At 41.1% G+C, this 20577-nt stretch overlaps 1 protein-coding gene and 1 long non-coding RNA gene across 3 annotated transcripts in view; one reads left to right on the top strand and one right to left on the bottom strand.

Moving 5' to 3' along the window:
- Positions 1–20577, top strand: part of LOC108262254 (TBC1 domain family member 10A) — a 109935-nt gene that overhangs the window by 31703 nt on the left and 57655 nt on the right. The gene's annotated exons all lie outside the window — the stretch shown is intronic.
- LOC128634154 (uncharacterized) lies at positions 10752–20557 on the bottom strand. Of its 2 annotated transcripts, XR_008397408.1 has the most exons (4): positions 19746–20557; positions 14737–14905; positions 11149–11268; positions 10752–10996 (listed from the first exon to the last, which is right to left on the bottom strand). It is a non-coding gene; the product is annotated as an uncharacterized LOC128634154 (long non-coding RNA). The 2 variants fall into 2 exon arrangements; XR_008397407.1 differs by having other exon boundaries at positions 10752–11268.

Here is a 20577-nt window from a genome sequence, read left to right as displayed (position 1 = left end):
CACACACACCGTACTGTACACACACACACACACACACACCGTACTGTACACACACACACACACACACCGTACTGTACACACACACACACACACACCGTACTGTACACACACACACACACACACCGTACTGTACACACACACACACACACACCGTACTGTACACACACACACACACACCCCGTACTGTACACACACACACACACACCCCGTACTGTACACACACACACACACACCCCGTACTGTACACACACACACACACACACACACCGTACTGTACACACACACACACACACACCGTACTGTACACACACACACACACACACACCGTACTGTACACACACACACACACACCGTACTGTACACACACACACACACACACCGTACTGTACACACACACACACACACACACCGTACTGTACATACACACACACACACACACCGTACTGTACATACACACACACACACACACCGTACTGTACATACACACACACACACACACCGTACTGTACATACACACACACACACCGTACTGTACATACACACACACACACCGTACTGTACATACACACACACACACACACACCGTACTGTACATACACACACACACACCGTACTGTACATACACACACACACACACACACCGTACTGTACATACACACACACACACACACACCGTACTGTACATACACACACACACACACACACCGTACTGTACATACACACACACACACACACCGTACTGTACATACACACACACACACACACACCGTACTGTACATACACACACACACACACACACCGTACTGTACATACACACACACACACACACACACTGTACTGTACATACACACACACACACACACACTGTACTGTACATACACACACACACACACACACTGTACTGTACATACACACACACACACACACACTGTACTGTACATACACACACACACACACACACTGTACTGTACATACACACACACACACACACACTGTACTGTACATACACACACACACACACACACTGTACTGTACATACACACACACACACACCGTACTGTACATACACACACACACACACCGTACTGTACATACACACACACACACACACCGTACTGTACATACACACACACACACACACACACACCGTACTGTACATACACACACACACACACCGTACTGTACATACACACACACACACACCGTACTGTACATACACACACACACCGTACTGTACATACACACACACACCGTACTGTACATATACACACACACACCGTACTGTACATATACACACACACCGTACTGTACATATATACACACACCGTACTGTACATACACACACACCGTACTGTACATACACACACACCGTACTGTACATACACACACACCGTACTGTACATATACACACACACCGTACTGTACATATACACACACACCGTACTGTACATATACACACACACAGTACTGTACATATACACACACAGTACTGTACATATACACACACAGTACTGTACATATATACACACACAGTACTGTACATATACACACACCGCACTGTACATATACACACACACCGTACTGTACATATATACACACACAGTACTGTACATATATACACACACCGTACTGTACATATACACACACACAGTACTGTACATATACACACACACCGTACTGTACATATACACACACACCGTACTGTACATATACACACACAGTACTGTACATATACACACACAGTACTGTACATATATACACACACAGTACTGTACATATACACACACCGCACTGTACATATACACACACACCGTACTGTACATATATACACACACAGTACTGTACATATATACACACACCGTACTGTACATATACACACACACAGTACTGTACATATACACACACACCGTACTGTACATATACACACACACCGTACTGTACATATACACACACACAGTACTGTACATATACACACACAGTACTGTACATATATACACACACAGTACTGTACATATACACACACCGCACTGTACATATACACACACACCGTACTGTACATATATACACACACCGTACTGTACATATATACACACACCGTACTGTACATACACACACAGAGTACTGTACATATATACACACACCGTACTGTACATATATACACACCGTACTGTACATATATACACACCGTACTGTACATATATACACACACAGTACTGTACATATATATACACACATAGTACTGTACATATATACACACAGTACTGTACATATATACACACACAGTACTGTACATATACACACACAGTACTGTACATATATACACACCGTACTGTACATATATACACACATAGTACTGTACATATATACACACACAACTGTACATATATACACACATAGTACTGTACATATATACACACACCGTACTGTACAAAAGTCACATTCAAAGAAATGCTGTAGAGCAAACATGCCTTCAACAATAATCCAATGAAATGTTTCTATATTTTTTAAACATAATATAAAAATCAGTAAACAGTAAACAGTAAATATTTGTTGTGATGACCCTTTGCTTAAAAAATAGTAGTCTCCCATACTATTAGTGCAGTTTTATAAGGAAATGAGATGTAGGTTTTATTGAGCATCTTGCAGAACCAGTCACGGTTCTTCTGGAGACTTTGACTGTCGCACTTGTTTCTTATTTTTGCAGCAAAACCCAGCAGTCTTCATTATGTTGTTTTTTTTTTTGTCTGAAAAGTGTCTCTTACATAATATGCTGCTTTCTTTACTGACATACAAACATTTTTCTGTAACATTTAATTTTGTGCTGGGAAACTAATGTTTAGGAATCTGAAATGTTTTTTGTACTGACTGGATAATGTAGAAGACATATGAAATAAAAATGTATAACTATAGGTTTGTACTGAAAAACATGTCATGGTCTGGGGCTGCATGAGTGCTGCCGGCACTGGGGAGCTACAGTTCATTGAGGGAACCATGAATGCCAACATGTACTGTGACATACTGAAGCAGAGCATGCTCCCAGCATGTATTCCAGCATGATAACGACCCCAAACACACCTCCAAGACGACCACTGCCTTGCTAAAGAAGCTGAGGGTGAAGGTGATGGACTGGCCAAGCATGTCTCCAGACCTAACCCCTATTGAGCATCTGTGGGGCATCCTCAAACGGAAGGTGGAGGAGCACAAGGTCTCTAATGTCCACCAGCTCTGTGATTTTGTCATGGAGGAGTGGAAGAGGACTCCAGTGGCAACCTGTGAAGCTCTGGTGAACTCCACGCCCAAGAGGGTTAAGGCAGCGCTGGAAAATAATGGTGGCCACACAAAATATTGACACTTTGGACCCAATTTGGACATTTTCACTTAGGGGTGTACTCACTTTTGTTGCCAGCGGTTTAGACATTAATGGCTGTGTGTTGAGTTATTTTGAGGGCACAGCAAATTTACACTGTTACACAAGCTGTACACTCACTACTTTACATTGTAGCGAAGTGTCATTTCTTCAGTGTTGTCACATGAAAAGATATCATCAGATAATTACAAAAATGTGAGGGGTGTACTCACTTTTGTGAGATACTGTGTGTGTGTGTGTGTGTGTGTGTGTGTGTGTGTGTGTGTGTGTGTGTGTGTAATATATATATATATATATAAAATTTTTAATCAGATATATGAAACAGTTTGGTTTTGTGTTTACTATCTTGGTAGAAAAGTCAGCTATTTCTATATTAAAGTTTACTAAAAGTTTAACTAAAGTTTGCTACAGTGAATAGTATAATCGTATAGAATTTAACTAAAGCAAATAAAATTTCCTAATTGTCCTTGTTTCTAAGATATTTTTGAGAACAAAAAGTATTGTTAAAGTTGTTATAAGCTGAGAGAGAGAGAGAGAGAGAGAGAGAGAGAGAGAGAGAGAGAGAGAGAGAGAGAGAGAGAGAGAGAGCTGCTGTGAGGAAATGCAGCTGACTGAGCAATAAATAAATAATCATAAATCTGACCAGTGTGCAGTGCTGCTTAGGCAAAATATAGAGTAGTTTGGTTTAATTCTGGTCAGCGATGATTTGTTCTTCATAGCCGTCGATGTGTGATGAAGTTAGGAGTTGTGTGATTTAGGAGAAAGAGGGTGGGAAGAGTTTTTGGGGAGCCACAGATGGACATAAAATGGATAAGAACCGTTAGAGATCAGAAAAAAACAGTAATAGACAGAAATGTGTTTTATTCTGTTTGTTGGCAAGGGGGAAAGTGAGCAGTGAGGTAAGTGTGTGATTATATGCCGTGACTAACGGTGAAGTCGTGACACTGTGACACCCGTATCGAACACCTCTACATGCAGCTAGAACGGAGATACTGAGGATGTATGCACCGTTATAGGAAGATGACAGTAATTTACCATTAACTTGTGTAAATGCGTTTTGTGAAAAGGACAGTTTAGAGGGAGGATTTTCTGGTTTCTTTTACGAGACGTGCAGATGTGTCTCACTGTCTCTTCATCTCTTTTGATACAGGAACACGGAGGGAGGATACATCTTCTGATCCGCCGTTTGCTGCCGACGAGCTGTACTACAACACCGTGGAGAGTGACTACGAGGATGACGTCCACATGCCTGACCAGCATGAGGAGGAGCAAAATGGTGGTGATGAGCATGAGGTGCCTTTTAGAAGTCCTTCGAGAAGCCCGTCCCCTTTACCAGGCCTATCTGCTCTAAGAATCACACCCTTTCCTGTAATAAGCCCATCCCCTTTGAGAATCACACCCCCTTTTAGAAGCCCATCCCCTTTTTGAGATTCTCATCCCTTTTAAGAAGAACATCTCATAAGAAGGCCAAACCCCGTGAGGAGGCTGTCTCCTATAAGAAGGCCAACCCCCGTGAGGAGGCTGTCTCCTATAAGAAGGCCAACCCCCGTGAGGAGGCTGTCTCCTATAAGAAGGCCAACCCCCGTGAGGAGGCTGTCTCCTATAAGAAGGCCAACCCCCGTGAGGAGGCTGTCTCCTATAAGAAGGCCAACCCCCGTGAGGAGGCTGTCTCCTATAAGAAGGCCAACCCCCGTGAGGAGGCTGTCTCCTATAAGAAGACCAACCCCCGTGAGGAGGCTGTCTCCTATAAGAAGACCAACCCCCGTGAGGAGGCTGTCTCCTATAAGAAGACCAAACCCCGTGAGGAGGCTGTCTCCTATAAGAAGACCAAACCCCGTGAGGAGGCTGTCTCCTATAAGAAGACCAACCCCCGTGAGGAGGCTGTCTCCTATAAGAAGACCAACCCCCGTGAGGAGGCTGTCTCCTATAAGAAGACCAACCCCCGTGAGGAGGCTGTCTCCTATAAGAAGACCAACCCCCGTGAGGAGGCTGTCTCCTATAAGAAGACCAACCCCCGTGAGGAGGCTGTCTCCTATAAGAAGACCAACCCCCGTGAGGAGGCTAGAGAGAGAGAGAGAGAGCGATAGATAGATAGATAGATAGATAGATAGATAGATAGATAGATATAAAATACTATTAAATATATCTGGGTAGCAACAGATAGTGTGAAAAAGTTCATTATGGATTTATATGAAGTCTGTTTGGCCTTAGGAGCAGCCATAATCTCAGCAGTCTGGAATTGCAGTAGATGAGAGCGCCATCCAGAGGCAGAAAGGATCAGGATCTCTAGTATCTCCATAAATTCGTGTGTGGCTCGGCAGAAGGAGAGAGGGAGAGAAAAGATTATTAGGACTGTGAATTAGCATAATAGAGTCAGGGTAGGCTTGAGTAAACAAATAGGTTTTAAGCCTAGACTTAAACACTGAGACTGTGTCTGAGTCCCGAACACTAATAGGAAGACTGTTCCATAACTGTGGGGCTCTATAAGAGAAGGCTCTTCCCCCTGCTGTAGCCTTCACTATTCGAGGTACCATCAGATAGCCTGCATCTTTTGACCTAAGTAGGCGTGGCGGATCACAGAAAACCAAAAGGTCGCTTAGATACTGTGGCACGAGACCACTTAGTGCTTTATAGGTTAATAATAGTATTTATAATCAGTGTGAGATTTCACTGGGAGCCAATGCAGTACTGATAATATCGATGTGATGTGGTCGTATCTTCTGGTTATAGTTAGGACTCTAGCAGCTGCATTCTGGACTAACTGGAGCTTATTTATATTCCTACTGGAACATCCAGACAGTAAGGCATTACAGTAATCTAATCTAGAGGTGACGAATGCATGAACTAGTATTTCCGCATCATGTAGTGACAATATGTTTCTTATTTTAGAAATATTTCTGAGATGAAAGAAGACTATCCTAGTAATATTATCTACATGAGCATCAAATGATAGGCTGGAGTCAATAAATCACTCCAAGGTCTTTAACTGCTGCACATGATGAAACAGAAAGACCATCCAGAGTAACCATGTGATCAGAAAGAATACTTCTAGCTACACGTGGGCCTAATAAAAGTATTTCTGTTTTTATCAGAATTAAGTAGAAGGAAGTTAATTAACATCCAATGTCTAATGTCCTTTACACAATCCTCAACTTTACTAAGCTTCTGTCTGTCCTCTGGCTTCGCTGAAACATATAACTGTGTATCATCAGCATAACAGTGGAAGATAATTCCATGTTTACGAATAATTTGACCTAGGGGTAGCATATATAAAGTAAAGAGCAGTGGGCCTAAAACAGAACCCTGTGGAACTCCAAAAGTAACCTCAGTACGCATGGAGAAATCACCATTTACATCTACGAACTGATAACGATCGGTCAGATAAGACCTGAGCCAGGAGAGGACTGTTCCCTTAATACCAACAACATTTTCTAATCTATCAAGGAGAATAGTGTGATCTATAGTATCAAAAGCTGCGCTAAGGTCGAGTAACACAAGCAGCGAGACACAACCCTGATCGTAGGTCAGTAGAAGGTCATTTACTACTTTAACTAACGCTGTCTCTGTGCTATGATGAGGTCTAAATCCTGACTGATACATTTCATGAATGTTATTCCTATCCAAGTACGAGCATAACTGCTTTGCTACAACCTTTTCTAAAATCTTAGAGATGAAGGGGAGATTTGATATTGGTCTATAGCTGGACAATTGAGACGGGTCAAGATCAGGTTTTTTAATCAAGGGTTTAATAACTGCTAATTTAAGTGATTTAGGTACATAGCCAGTGCTTAGGGAAGAATTGATTATATTTAAAAGTGGTTCAATTACTCCTGGACCAATCTGTTTAAACAAACATGTAGGTACGGGATCTAGTATGCAAGTTGATGAATTGGCAGAAGAGATTAATGTAGCTAGTTTGGTCTCTCTAAGCGGAGCAAAACACTCTAAACATTGATCTGATATTGCTACATTGTCATGTAATGGGTTTGTTACAGTACTGTCCAGTTTTAATTTAATGGCCTGTATTTCACGTCTAATATTTTCAACCTTATCAATGAAAAATTTCATGAAATCTTCACTGCTATGTAATGATTGAGTGTTTCTCTCTGTAGTGGTTTTATTCCTAGTTAATTTTGCTACTGTGTTGAAAAGGAATCTAGAATTGTTTTTGTTGTCTTTTATTAAGGTGGAGAAATAGATTTTTCTAGCATCGCCAATAGATTTCCTATATTTCAGTAGGCTCTCCTTCCATGCTGTTTGAAATATCACCAGTTTGGTTTGACACCATTTACGTTCTAATTGTCGAGTTGTCTGTTTTAAGGTTCACGTTTGATTGTTATACCAGGGTGCTAATTTTTTTTCTCTAATTATTTTCCTTTTGAGTGGAGCCACTCTATCTAGCGTGTAGCGGAGTGTTGACTCCGAGCTTTCAGTCGCCTGATCGAGTTCTATGTGATCTGATGGTGATCCAAATCTAATTGATGTTTCTGCGAGGTTATTTATGAAGCTCGGTGCAGTAGCTGATGTGAAAGTACGTTTTACGCGGTAGCGAGGCGAGGTGGAAATATTATGATCAATACGTATTATGAACGAGATAAGATAATGGTCTGAGACAACTTCAGACTGCGGAAAAATGATAATATTTTCTATACTTAGTCCGTATGTTAGTATGAGGTCAAGAGTGTGACCACCATTATGAGTAGGCCCGATTACGTTCTGATTAATCCCTACTGAATCTAAGATGGACACAACCGCTGTCCTCAGAGGGTCTTCTGGATATCAAAGTGAATATTAAAATCACAGACGATTAATGCTTTATCTACAGACACAACCAGGTTTGAGACAAAGTCTGCAAATTCACTAAGAAATTCAGTATATGGCCCTGGGGGTCTGTAAATAATAATTAGAGGAATTGACTTATTTTTTGTGGCTACATAAGTTATACTGGTATAAAGAATTTCAAAAGAATTAAATTTATGCTTAGGTTTTTGTGTGACGACTAGATTTTTACTATGGATGAAACCAACACCTCCTCCTCTATCAGTTGAACGAGGCTGATGTACATAACTGTATCCAGGAGGACTGGCTTCATTTAATGCTATGTACTCGTTTGGTTTAATCCAAGTTTCTGTTAAACACATTAAATTACATTCCTGATCAGTAATGATGTCGTTAACAATAAGAGCCTTAGACACAAGAGATCTAATGTTTAATAGTCCTAGCCTCAGATCAAAAGTGCTGGCTGTGCATTCAATATGATTTAGTTTTATGTTAATTAGGTTACGAAGATAGACTTTCCGAGATTTTCTATATATTTGTATAGCTCGGGGAACAGACACAGTCTCTATAGTATGTATTACCTTTGCCGGATTTTTAGTTGAACATTGATTATACTGAATGTCGTTATTATTGGAAGATGTGCTTACGGTAGACAGTCACTTGGAGTGTAGCGCCTTGGAAATGTTGTCTGAAAGCAGTTCCGCTCCAAGGCTGCTTGGGTGCAGGCCATCAGGACGAAACAACCTAGGACGCTCCCAGAACAGATTCCAGTTATTGACAAACACCAGATTCTGCTCATTACACCAAGAGACTAACCAATCATTTAATGCTAGAAGTCTACTGAACTTTTCTGCTCCACGTCTGTATGTGGGAAGAGGTCCAGAGACGATGATCTTCGCGGTGGGTGATCTGCCTCGTACCGTCTCGATCAGGCTGGAGAAGTCCCTCTTCAGAACCTCCGTCTGCCGCAGCCTGGTGTCGTTCGTCCCCGCGTGCAGCACAACCGCTCCAGTGCGCTCGTCCTTCTTCAGGATCCCGGATACCTGCGCAGCGACATGAAGGACACAAGCACCAGAAAAACAGTGTGTGCGCACCTTACCTTTAGATGAGGCTACACGGACGTTCCGCACAATGGAGTCTCCGATGATCACAGCGTTGGGTCTGGTCTGGCGGAGAGGGGCGAAGCGGTTCCTGGTTGGAATCTCGAACACCGGAGGTGGAGAGGGTCCAGCCCGCGCCTTCCGCCGCTGGTTCACCCAAGGCCCGAGGTGTGTTGGCGCCGGCGTGACGGAGACCACGGCTGGGAAAGTCCTAGGTGCACGGTCCCTGCACAGAGAAACACACGGCGTAGAGGGGCTTGGAGTGGAAATACCACGCTGTGTGCTTACCTTGGATATGTGGGCAGAGGCACAAGATGTTTCCAGCGCAGTTTGTTGCTCCAGCAGCTGGGCCTGCTTGTCGAGTAGGCCGCGGATCTGCTTCTCCACATTTTCCAGTTCCAGCCGCACCATGTGAAGCTCGAGCGAGTCCTCATCTGCACCCAAAACCAGAGAGACAGCAGACATATATATATATTTTTTTAAACAGAACAGCGGTAAGTGAGAAATGTGAAACGTAAACAAGGCTAGCGGTAGGTGATGCTAGTGGGCTACGGGCTACAAGCTAGTCGCGGATGTTTTGTAAAAAAAAAAAAAAAAAAAAGAAAAACATAATACAGATCAAATTTTCGACAGCGCAACGTTACAATTATTTTATCTAAAGTAGTGTCAGTTATATTTGTATAACGTAAGGTAAATAATTTTAAAGTATAGAGATTAGAAGAAATTAATGTAATAGCGTTAGCTCGAAGGGTGCAGCTTCCTCAGTGACACTTCAAGTTCAAAATAACAGTAGGAGCAATGCCGCAGCGGGCAAGTGATGTAATCGCTGTGTGGCCGAACACCATGTAACACCGGGAAGACCGACTAACGCATCAAGCCAATTTTGGGGACTGATGCACCTGCAATTACAACACCCACTATTTAGCCGAACTGGAGCTCTGTCAGTTGCCTGTTAATTCTGAAAACTCATTAAGGGATACTTTTCAGACCATTTTTATAGTGGCTGCATGCTGTTAGCTGGCACAACGATTCACCCATACACAATAGCTGTGTTTGTCAAGATGCTTTTTCATGTACTGTTAGTTATTTTGTCCACTTCCTGCACGTCGAATACTTCCTTCTTATTTGAAGGCTTCCATATATAGATTTAAATTTACAACCACATATAGAACTTTGACCTTCAAGAAATCCCTACTCGGAGCCAATCATTTCCATACACCTCAAAGACATGACAAAGACAAAAGTCCTGTGATCTTCAGACAGATCTTGTTGGTTTTAGTTTGTGCAGGAATAATATGTGCATTTGCTGCTATGGTCGCACTACCAGAACTCCTGTAGAGTGTGCACATATTGTAATATACTAGTACTGGTGAGTGTGTTAGTACTCACATCACTGGCACACCATTCTTGCATCACTGAGATAATGTGTGTTGGCTTCATCTGCAATGTGAAGGCTGTCACCCACAGTGGTTCCATCTCTATGTCTTGGTCCACGTCACGTACTACTGGGTCCATACCCTGCAGAAATCACAAATCCCCAAACACACATTATACTACTGATATTAAACAACATGGCTATATTGCACCCCACATGATCATTACATCTATAACTGCAAGTTAACATGGCTTATACAAACACATGTAAACACACTGCATGGACTTGAGCGGCTCCAAGAAAGCATCAAGTCCTTCCAGAAACTTCTCCCTGAGCTTGTCGGTCCACTCTGTTGAACGGCTAATCAGGACATATCTGAGTTTAAAAAAAAAAGTTTAATGAGAATGATTAGCTATTAATTATCATTAATAATGATATTCTCTGACAGACAGTGTAACACATTCTGCTTTTTTCCAGCCGTACTTGAGGTCTTCTATAAGACTCTGGACCCTGCGGAATTTAAAGACCTTTTGTGCACTGTAGAGTTAAAACTGAAATTGTCCCTGCTGGTCTCGATGTCTCAGGTGATCATCGAATGTGCGGACGATCGTGGTCATCAGGCTCTCCTTTGTGATCAGCATCCGTGCCTGTAATGAGGATAAGACCACAAATCGGTACTTCTAATAGTGATAAAGTTAACATTTTGTTACAATTCCAATAAATAGTCAAATGAAGTGCACTTCGTTCAACCCTACTTTAATAATAAATGTTTTCCCCAAATAGGGAAAACGACCTTGCTGCTAGAACTTTAATCATTCTATTAAGCTGTATATTCACTATACAACTAGGGGGGGGAGAGAACAGTTAAAGTGTGAACATTCAGAATTGAGTGAATCTAAGAAGACTGTTTCTCCCAACACGTACATGATACCAAAGCTACTGCACACCAGATACAGTGGTGCTTGCAATGTCAAAGTTTTCTATATTTCTACATAAATATGACCTAACACATCAGATTTTCACACAAGTCCTAAAAGTAGACAAGAACCCAATTAAACAAACTAGACTGAAATATTATACTTGGTCAATTATTCATTGAGGAAAATGACGCAATATTACAAATCTGTGAGTGGCACAAATATTGTACTTCTAACCATAGAGTAAGAACATCGAAGATTAGCAGTTAATTTGCCTGAATCTCAAGAGAAAGTGGGTCATGCAGCAAGAAAACAACCTTAAACACACTTTTCTTCTTTAACCATTTTTGGTAGAATGAATTAAGTGAATGTTTTGGAATGTTCAAGTCAAAGTCCTGACCTTAATCCACTAGAAATGTTGTGGAAGGACCTGAAGGAAGCAGTTCATGTGAGGAAACCCACCAGCATCCCAGAGTTGAAGCTAAAATTCCTCCAAGCCGATGTGCAGGACTGATCAACAGTTACCGGAACTGTTTAGTTGCAGTTATTGCTGCACAAGGGGGTCACACCATATCCTGAAAGCAAGGGTTCACATACTTTTGCCACTCACAGATACGTAATATTGGTTCACTTCCCTCAATATATAAATGATGAAGTATTATATTTTTGTCTCATTAGTTTAATTGGGTTCTCTTTATCTACAACCCCAATTCCAAAAAGGCTGGGACAATATGGAAAATGCAAAAAAAAACAAAACATCAAACCCCAAAACCAAAGAGACATTTGAAAATTCAATTCACCCTGTACTATATTGAAAACACATTATTTGATGTTGTACTTTGATGTTGAATATTTAAAAAATAAATTTAATTCACACTCATTTCAAATCTGATGACTGCAACAAACTCCTAAAAAGTTGTTTAACACTGTGTAACATCACCATTTCTTTTATTAACAAGCGGGATTTTCTACCATTCATCTGTTATAGATTTCTTCAGCTGCGCAACTATACAGTGCCTTGGTTGCACTCTTTTGTGCTTCATAATGCACCACACTTTCTCAATCAGAAACAGGTCAGGACACGAAGGCACGGTGAAAATTTGTGCTGACAGGTAATGGAGAACTCCCTGTCATGGTCATCCTTCATGTAGGGCTGGACGATATGGCCAAAATGTATATCACGATATATTGCTTAATTTCGGTCGATACGATATAACTCCGATATCGATATGAACAATATAAATCCTCAGAAAAACTGCCAAGGACACCCACATCAGATGTCTGTACCTTCAAACTTCTGTAAAATGAATGCCAAGTCTATGAAACCTCCTCCTATAAAACTATATAATAATTTAGAAATTAAAAAAATTATTTTGAATTTAACCTTCATACAAACAAGAAATGTGAAATCACTGTCAAATAAACAAAACTCTCACCTTTGTCAATATTAATATCTTTAACTTATTACTATTTTATTCTTATAGATTGAATTAAAAGTGCTTCAGCCAGGATAAAAAAATTATGAAAAATGCTCAGAGTTGCTGAAGAAAACAGAAAAAGTGTGAGCAATAACAAGAACACATGTTGCTGGGGCAGGGACATTGTTGGGGGTTGATGACACCCAATGATAGGCTCTAGAGGTTTCTAGCAAGAAATACAAGCTGGTCTACATTATCTGGCTTCAAAGATGCCCTTTTACATGTGACAATGTTGCCACCTGTACTAAAAACCCTCTCAGAGGGGGAGCTTGTGGCTTGAATACACAAGTAATGTTTTGCCAGTTGTCCTACTCTGGGGAAGTTCTTATGAGAGACACTAACAAACAAACTGACAGAGGCTCTACACTTAAGAGAAGGAACTAAAGAATGAAGTAACACGTGAGTTGCAGACAGTTTTATTTACTGCATAGCAGGAGCTCGGGTACATTCTTTAAGTAGTGAATTATTATTTACAAAAACTGTTTTCAGAATTGTAATGCTGTTCTCTCCAGGGAAGGGGTCACAATATTAACTGATGTCTGCCCCAGAGACAATAACAGCACCGAGACTCTTCCCATAATGTCTAACCTGAAATCTTCCTGTAATGCTGCAGACCGAGGGGTCCTGGTCCATGCCACCATGGAGGACATTTTAAGCTCATTGTAAAACACTGATTTTGAGTTTCTTGAAGCATTTGTGTGTTCATTTGGAAGTATGCTTGGCTCTTTATCTTGTTGAAAGCCAAGTCTGAACCTCCTGGCAAAGGCAAGCTAAAGGTTCCGGGCTAAAATGAAATTGCTCCACCTTCCCCCTCTCTCTCTCTGCTTCAGCGGTTCAACCCCAGATACCAGGCAGAAATTACTTCATGTATACAGAGATCCCCAAACTATACACCGAAACCAGACCTCATTTCAGAACATCTCGAAGAAAAAACATTTTATGCCTACATATTTATTATATATCTATATTGTAATTGCTTTTTTTTATATTATGTGACTGTTGCCACTATTGTTTTTTTTATAATGCTCGTGTTTAAATAAAGGAGTTAAAAGTATTATTTATTTATACACAAAGTAGTATTGAGTATCGTGTATTTTTGCTGGTATCGACTACTAGATTTTTGGTATCGTGACATCCCTAGATTGGACATTCTATGTTTGAGTTATAACAACTTCCTTTTTCATGGTGAAACTTCTAAATTTGTGAGAGCGCCACGCCCACGGCGAGCAGCAAAAATTCAAAAGCTTCGGAATTTAGCATCGTCAATGCCTGCAGATGAGACTGACTGAACGTGATGCCGATCTGATGAAAGCTCCAGGAGGAGTACGTTAAAGTACGAGGCCTGGAAATGGCAAAAAAGGAGGAAAAAATTAAGAGAAAAATCAGAATGCTGACTTCCTATTGAGTTTAGGGTATGGGTTCAAGAGACCAGGGAGTCAGCCATTTTAAGTGTTGTCTCAATTGCAAAATCCTTCCAGTGCACTGGAACGTTCGCTCCCTAAAAAATCCCCACAACGCACCACAAAAACCAGGGAGCATTGATACTCACTATGTTCCCTTAGTGGAAATGACCTCATGTCTCTCAGCTAATGTCTCTCTCTAGTGTCACTGGTACTGACCTGTGACCTGGTACTGACATGGTACTGGCAAACAGTCCCTTATGTATGGAGACTTTTGGAAAACCCTGTAGTTATGTCCTTTATTTGATGAAAAAACATACCTCCAGTAGGCCTAGTTCATGGCGTTGCGTTTCTCTGGTCGGTGCAGCTCTACAGGAGTGATGTGATTGGCTGGGTGGGTGACCGACAGGGTGGTGAAGGGTGGAGTGGGGCCTCCTGAAGTCGACATGGCTCGAACAGCGTTCAGAGTAGGAAACCACAGGCTCCTGTCTGATAAACACCAGTCAACAGGTTAATATGATGACTGTTTACGGAGATGAATAAAGGACACAAGACTATGGCCCCATACACAGTGATTGACAATTTACAGACAGAAAAGTGACTGAAACCTTTGTTTGGTGCTACAATGCATAAATCATCTTAGTCCTAGTGGGTTTATGTTAGGAGACATTAATGGAGCATTTCTGAAAGGAATCTCCAGTGTCAACACTGTAAAAGTCAGGGGTAAAGCTACAAGTTTTCAGATACAGCCAAAACATCAGCACAGAGGACATTTCTGTGGCCCTATCGGTAACATGACAAGCAGCATTTTTGCTTTGTTTTATATATATATAAAAAAAGTTTTGTTTTTTTTAAATAAAATAAATAAATAAAAATAAATAAATAAACACACCACACAATAGGTGAGGGAAGAACAGCTGTTACAACATGCTAACACAAGTGAGAGCGGGAATGTGTTTTCATTCTACAACATTAAATGCAACTATACACCGATCAGCTACAACAGTAAAACCACTGACAGGTGAAGTGAAGAACACTGATTATCTCATTACAACAGCACCAGTGAAGGGGTGGGGTATACCAGGCACCAAGCGAACGGTTAGGGAAAAATGGGCAAGTGTAAGGATCTGAGCAACTTTGAAAAGGGCCAAACTGTGACGTCTAGATAACTGGGTCTGAGCATTGCCAAAACGGCAGGTCTTGTACCTACCAAAAGTGGCCCATGGAAGGACAACTGGTGAACTGGTGACAGGGTCAAGGGCACCCAAGGCTCACTGATGCGAGTGGGGAGCAAAAGCTAGCAGAGGCAGTGTGATGTTCTGGGCAATGTTCTGCTGGGAAACCTCGGGTCCTGGCTTTTGTGTGGATGTTAATATACTTTGACATGTACCACTTACCCAACACTGTTGCAGACCACGTACACCTCTTCATGGCAACAAAATTCCCTAATGGCAGTGGTCTCCTTCAGTGGAATAATGTTCCCAGACACACTACAAAAAATGGTTCAGGAATGGTTTGAGGAACATGACAGAGTTCAAGGTGTTGACTGCCACCAAATTCCCCAGATCATTTGAGCATCTGTTGAGCATCTGTGGGATGTTCTGGACAAACAAGTCTGATCCACGGAGGCCCACCTTGCATCTTACAGGACTTAAAGGAACTATGTTCTTGGTGCCCGAAACCACAGCACACCTTCAGAGGTCTTGCGGCATCCATGCCTCGACGAGTAAGAGCTGTTTTAGCGGCACAAGGAGGACCTGCACATTAGTCAGGTGGTTTTAATGTTATGGCTGATTATTATTTTTTTTTTTTTTAACAGATTGTTAGTGCTGCCAAGTTGCTGTGGTGCAAGTGGAATAAAACACTTTGGGATGTGCTGTTAACTCCACGTTGAGCTGAAGAACATGCCACCCCATCAGTAAATATATTTTCCTAGAACAACTCTGTGGTGTTTTATTCATTTGATGATTTTGTGGTCAGTAAACCATTTTTGTGTTGATTTTGATGATGATTTGGATCATTGTCCTGCTGGAAGATCCAACCACAGCCCATTTTAATCTTTCTGGCAGAGGCAGTCAGGTTTTCATTTAATATCTGTTGATATTTGATAGAGTCCATGATGCCAGGAAGTGATGGACTTTTAACAGATTGACCACACGGCATCACTCTTATGCCAGTTGACTTTTTCAGATGAAGCTCTTCCATAACATTCCAGAGCGTATTTTACCACCTTAACATCACCTCTAATTAAAACTGTGAGACCATCGGCATATGCAGATAATTTGGTGGGTTGTTGACAGTTTAGAGTGTCGATTTGTAGACCTGTTAATTCTTTCCTAAGCTCATATAGCAGGGGTTAAATAATTATGCTGTAAAGTTGGCCCGACAGGGGGCATCCCTGCCTGATACCCTTCTGAGCCTTCACAGCAGTACTTAAGCTACTGGCCACTTTTATCATAAATGTAGCTCCAGAGTATAATAACCTCATCATTGAGATAAAATTTTCATCAAAACCAAAAGCCTTTAGGATGTTAAAAAGAAAAACATGTTCGACCCGGTCAAAAGCTTTCTCCTGATCTAATGGTAAAAACCCCATTTCAATCTTGTTGTCATACGCATGGTCATACAAGTGCCTTACTAGATGCAGATTCTCTGTAATAGATCTGTCTTTTATATAGTATGATTGGTCTTTGTGTATGATTGTGTGCAGTACATCATTTGCTCTGTTTACCAAACATTTTGAAAAGATTTTGTCTCAGAACCGCGCTCTGTCCTCCCCACGCACGCACTCCCAGAGAGAGAGAGAGAGAGAGAGAGAGAGGCACAGATCAATAGAGACAGAAAGGCAGTCAGACAGAAAGAAAGTGAGAGAGAATGACAGACAGAAAGTGAGAGACCAAGATAGAGATGACAGTGAGACACACACACAGAGAGTGAGACAGAGACCGATCAAGAGAGAGATGGAAAGACAATCAGTCAGACAGAAAGAGATAAAGAAATAGAGAGAGACTTGTTTCTCTCAGGCTCTCATAGTGACTCAGGCCTCAGCTGGTGCTGTCCTTGGTGCTGAAATCAGCCTGCAGTTCACTGAATCTTCATTACAGCATAAACATGATACACCATGTAACTAAAAGTATATGGACGCCTGACCATAACACCCACATGTGCTTCTTCCCTGAACTGTTGCCACACAGCTGAAATCACACAGCTGTATAGAACATCTCTGAACGCTGTAGCGTTACAATTTCCCTTCACTGCAACTAATAGACCCAAACCGGTTCCAGCATCACAACGCCCCTGTACACAAACCCAGCTCCATGAAGACACAGTGTGTTACGGTTGATGCAGAAGAACTTTACTGGCCAGAAGAGTGGACTCTATTGTAACAGTAAAGGGGAAATACATCTGGAATGGGATGTTCAACAAGCGTATACTGTACGGGTGTGATGGTCAGGTGTCCACAAACTTTTGGCCATAGTGTGTTCTTGAAGAAAAAAAAAGGAAGCTGGGTTCTAATGTTCAGACTTGATGACAATTTTAATAGAGCTGTGATGGTTTAGCCCGAGACGGGACTGAGAACACTCAATCCACACTCGCACAGAAAGTGATAGGGGGCAAAAAATAATAATAATAATAATTTTTTTAATAAAAATAAAATAAAAAGACACTTTCAGCAGGGTTTACTGACTGTTTGGTAAACAGCTCCCCAGTGCAATACGTTATAATAATGCAGATACAATGTGGGCCTCAGAAATCATAAACTATTATGGAAATGGTCACTTAAAGCGTTCCCGTATTATGTACACACGCATAACAATAACAGGTGGTCATGGTAATGCACACACAACCCCATCCTTGATTATCAGCTACTATAGGAACAATAACATGTAAGAACAAGTGCATTAATATACGAGGGTGTATCAAAAAAATGAAAACCTTATAAAAACACATTTGTTTTTCTTGACAAACTTTTCTCAGCACTATAACTCTATAACTCTGACTTTCCATCAGATCTCTTTCCTTTAGCACACAAACACTTTGTACTCGATCAGCCTGACTCCCCTGGAGGTGTCCATCATGGAACATCCTGCCAAACCTGAACGTCAACACGTCTCGGAGCCACGGACGGGAGAAAAGGAAAGACACATGACGGTGTGGAGAGAAGACAAAACGCTGAGTGACTCAGAGAGAGCCTCATCGATCCACTGATCACGTCATACCACTTATTATTATTATTATTACTGATGTGCCAAAGCTCGGTTTCCATTTTTAATCCCTTATAAGATTAGAGGTATAATCTTCTTATAATCACGTATACGATCTGATCATAATATACATCATGCATGTTATTGTTTAACACACACACACACACACACCCCTTCGTTGCCAGAGATCTAATTAAAGACTGAGATTGAACATGTCCCTCCTTCTGATAGTGTAAAATTATACATTACAGATTTGGAATTGCATTCTCGCTGTGATGTCTCTCACTCTTTACTGGTAGGAAGAGAGAGAGAGCGAGAGAGAGAGAGAGAGAGAGAGAGAGAGAGAGAGAGAGAGAGAGAGTGTGAAAGAGTGTGTCAGAGAGCGAGCGAGTCAGAGATAGAGAGAGCAAATTTAATATTATTACTATTAATAATTTTAAAAAACGGAGCAGATCCAATAGGGCTTCGCAGCAGCAGTGCTTTACCTCAAAGTGATTTGTAACACACACAGTGGAAATGGTGTAGCAAAAGTCATGCAACCATTGTGGGGGGAAAAAGCGGGGGGGGGCTCTGATACTTTGTACCAGATGCATCATCTTTTATAATTGTGATTAATGGTCCATTAGAGAAGAAAAAATCCATTCCATTCTTTGATTACTTATTTGGCATACAGTGAATATTCACACTTTAAGGCCATGTGGAACAATTTCCAAAATGCATTTAAATGGGGTAAATTGTGTACATTGAACCGAGAGTACTAGACATGTTTGCTAAAAGCAACACAAAGGCTTTATTCACACTGCAGGAATTTTATATTGTGTGTTTAGATTTTTTCTTTTAGACAGACTGTTCAACTGCAAATTTGTTCTGGTGAATGACAGGCATTCAAAATCTTTCTGCAGAACTCTGTTGAAGATTCTGTACATCAGAGATTCATCTGAACTTCAACAAAACATTTCACATTTATAGAGTTTTGTCTACGTTCATCAAGTAATCACATTTATAAGATTATTAATTAATCACGACAGTTCTACTGTGCACGTCTATTACACAACTATCAGTGCTGTTCTGCTGGATATCGGCTCATTTCTGGAGCAGAACAAACTAAAGTCCATTAGACTTACCTCTTGATCAATACGGGTCATCACATGTTGGATTTCGGGTATTTCACTGCCTCTCGGTGTTGTACAACTGCAGGAGCCGTGGGAGGTGCTGATCAAGCCCTTCAAACAATGCCTTCTTTAAGTCAGGTGACACAAGCCTGCACAACTCGAACACAACCTGTTGAAGAGAACCAAATTTAAAATAGTCAAGAGACAAATCTCCACCATTCTGAAGGCATAAAGTACGTATTCATGTGTAAGCAAACATTTGTTTTATCTATGGAAAATAAATGAGCATTAGAACAGATTTACTTGTCTCTGACTGAACAAAGCAGGCCATATTAAACTGGGTTAAATATACAAATCCACACAGTTCACCAGTCCAATAGAATCTGTAGAACACATTAGCATTACTTCTGCTCTGTTTAGACCCAGAAAATATAAAATACTTTAGTATGAAATTTCTGTCGAGTGTCTACCATGGGGTCGGGATTTACGGTCTGTGAACACGTGCTGATTACACGTGCAGGAAAAGCAACCCACACGTGCAACCCTGACCGAGTGAGAACGACTCAAACGATTCAAGAAGAGGATTCTGAATCGGTTCATTTAAAGAATCATTACCAAAGCCGCTTATCCTACTTCGATGGTTTGAATGAATGAACTGAATCAGTTGAACCGACTCTTCATCGCTCAGGAAGCCAACGCCGACGAGAATTTCAGGATTATTTTAAAACATTTTTATATTTTTTGAGAGAAGTTTAACGGCTTGAGAAGTGACTCAAGCAGCCTTTTTATTCACAAATCTCACACACACAAACAAGAACACGATACTCGCTAAATATATATATAT

This window comes from Ictalurus punctatus, chromosome 12 (assembly GCF_001660625.3).
Source record: "Ictalurus punctatus breed USDA103 chromosome 12, Coco_2.0, whole genome shotgun sequence".
Lineage (NCBI taxonomy): Eukaryota > Metazoa > Chordata > Actinopteri > Siluriformes > Ictaluridae > Ictalurus > Ictalurus punctatus.
Note: the sequence above shows the minus strand (reverse complement) of the source record. Positions and strands in the feature narration are given on the sequence as shown.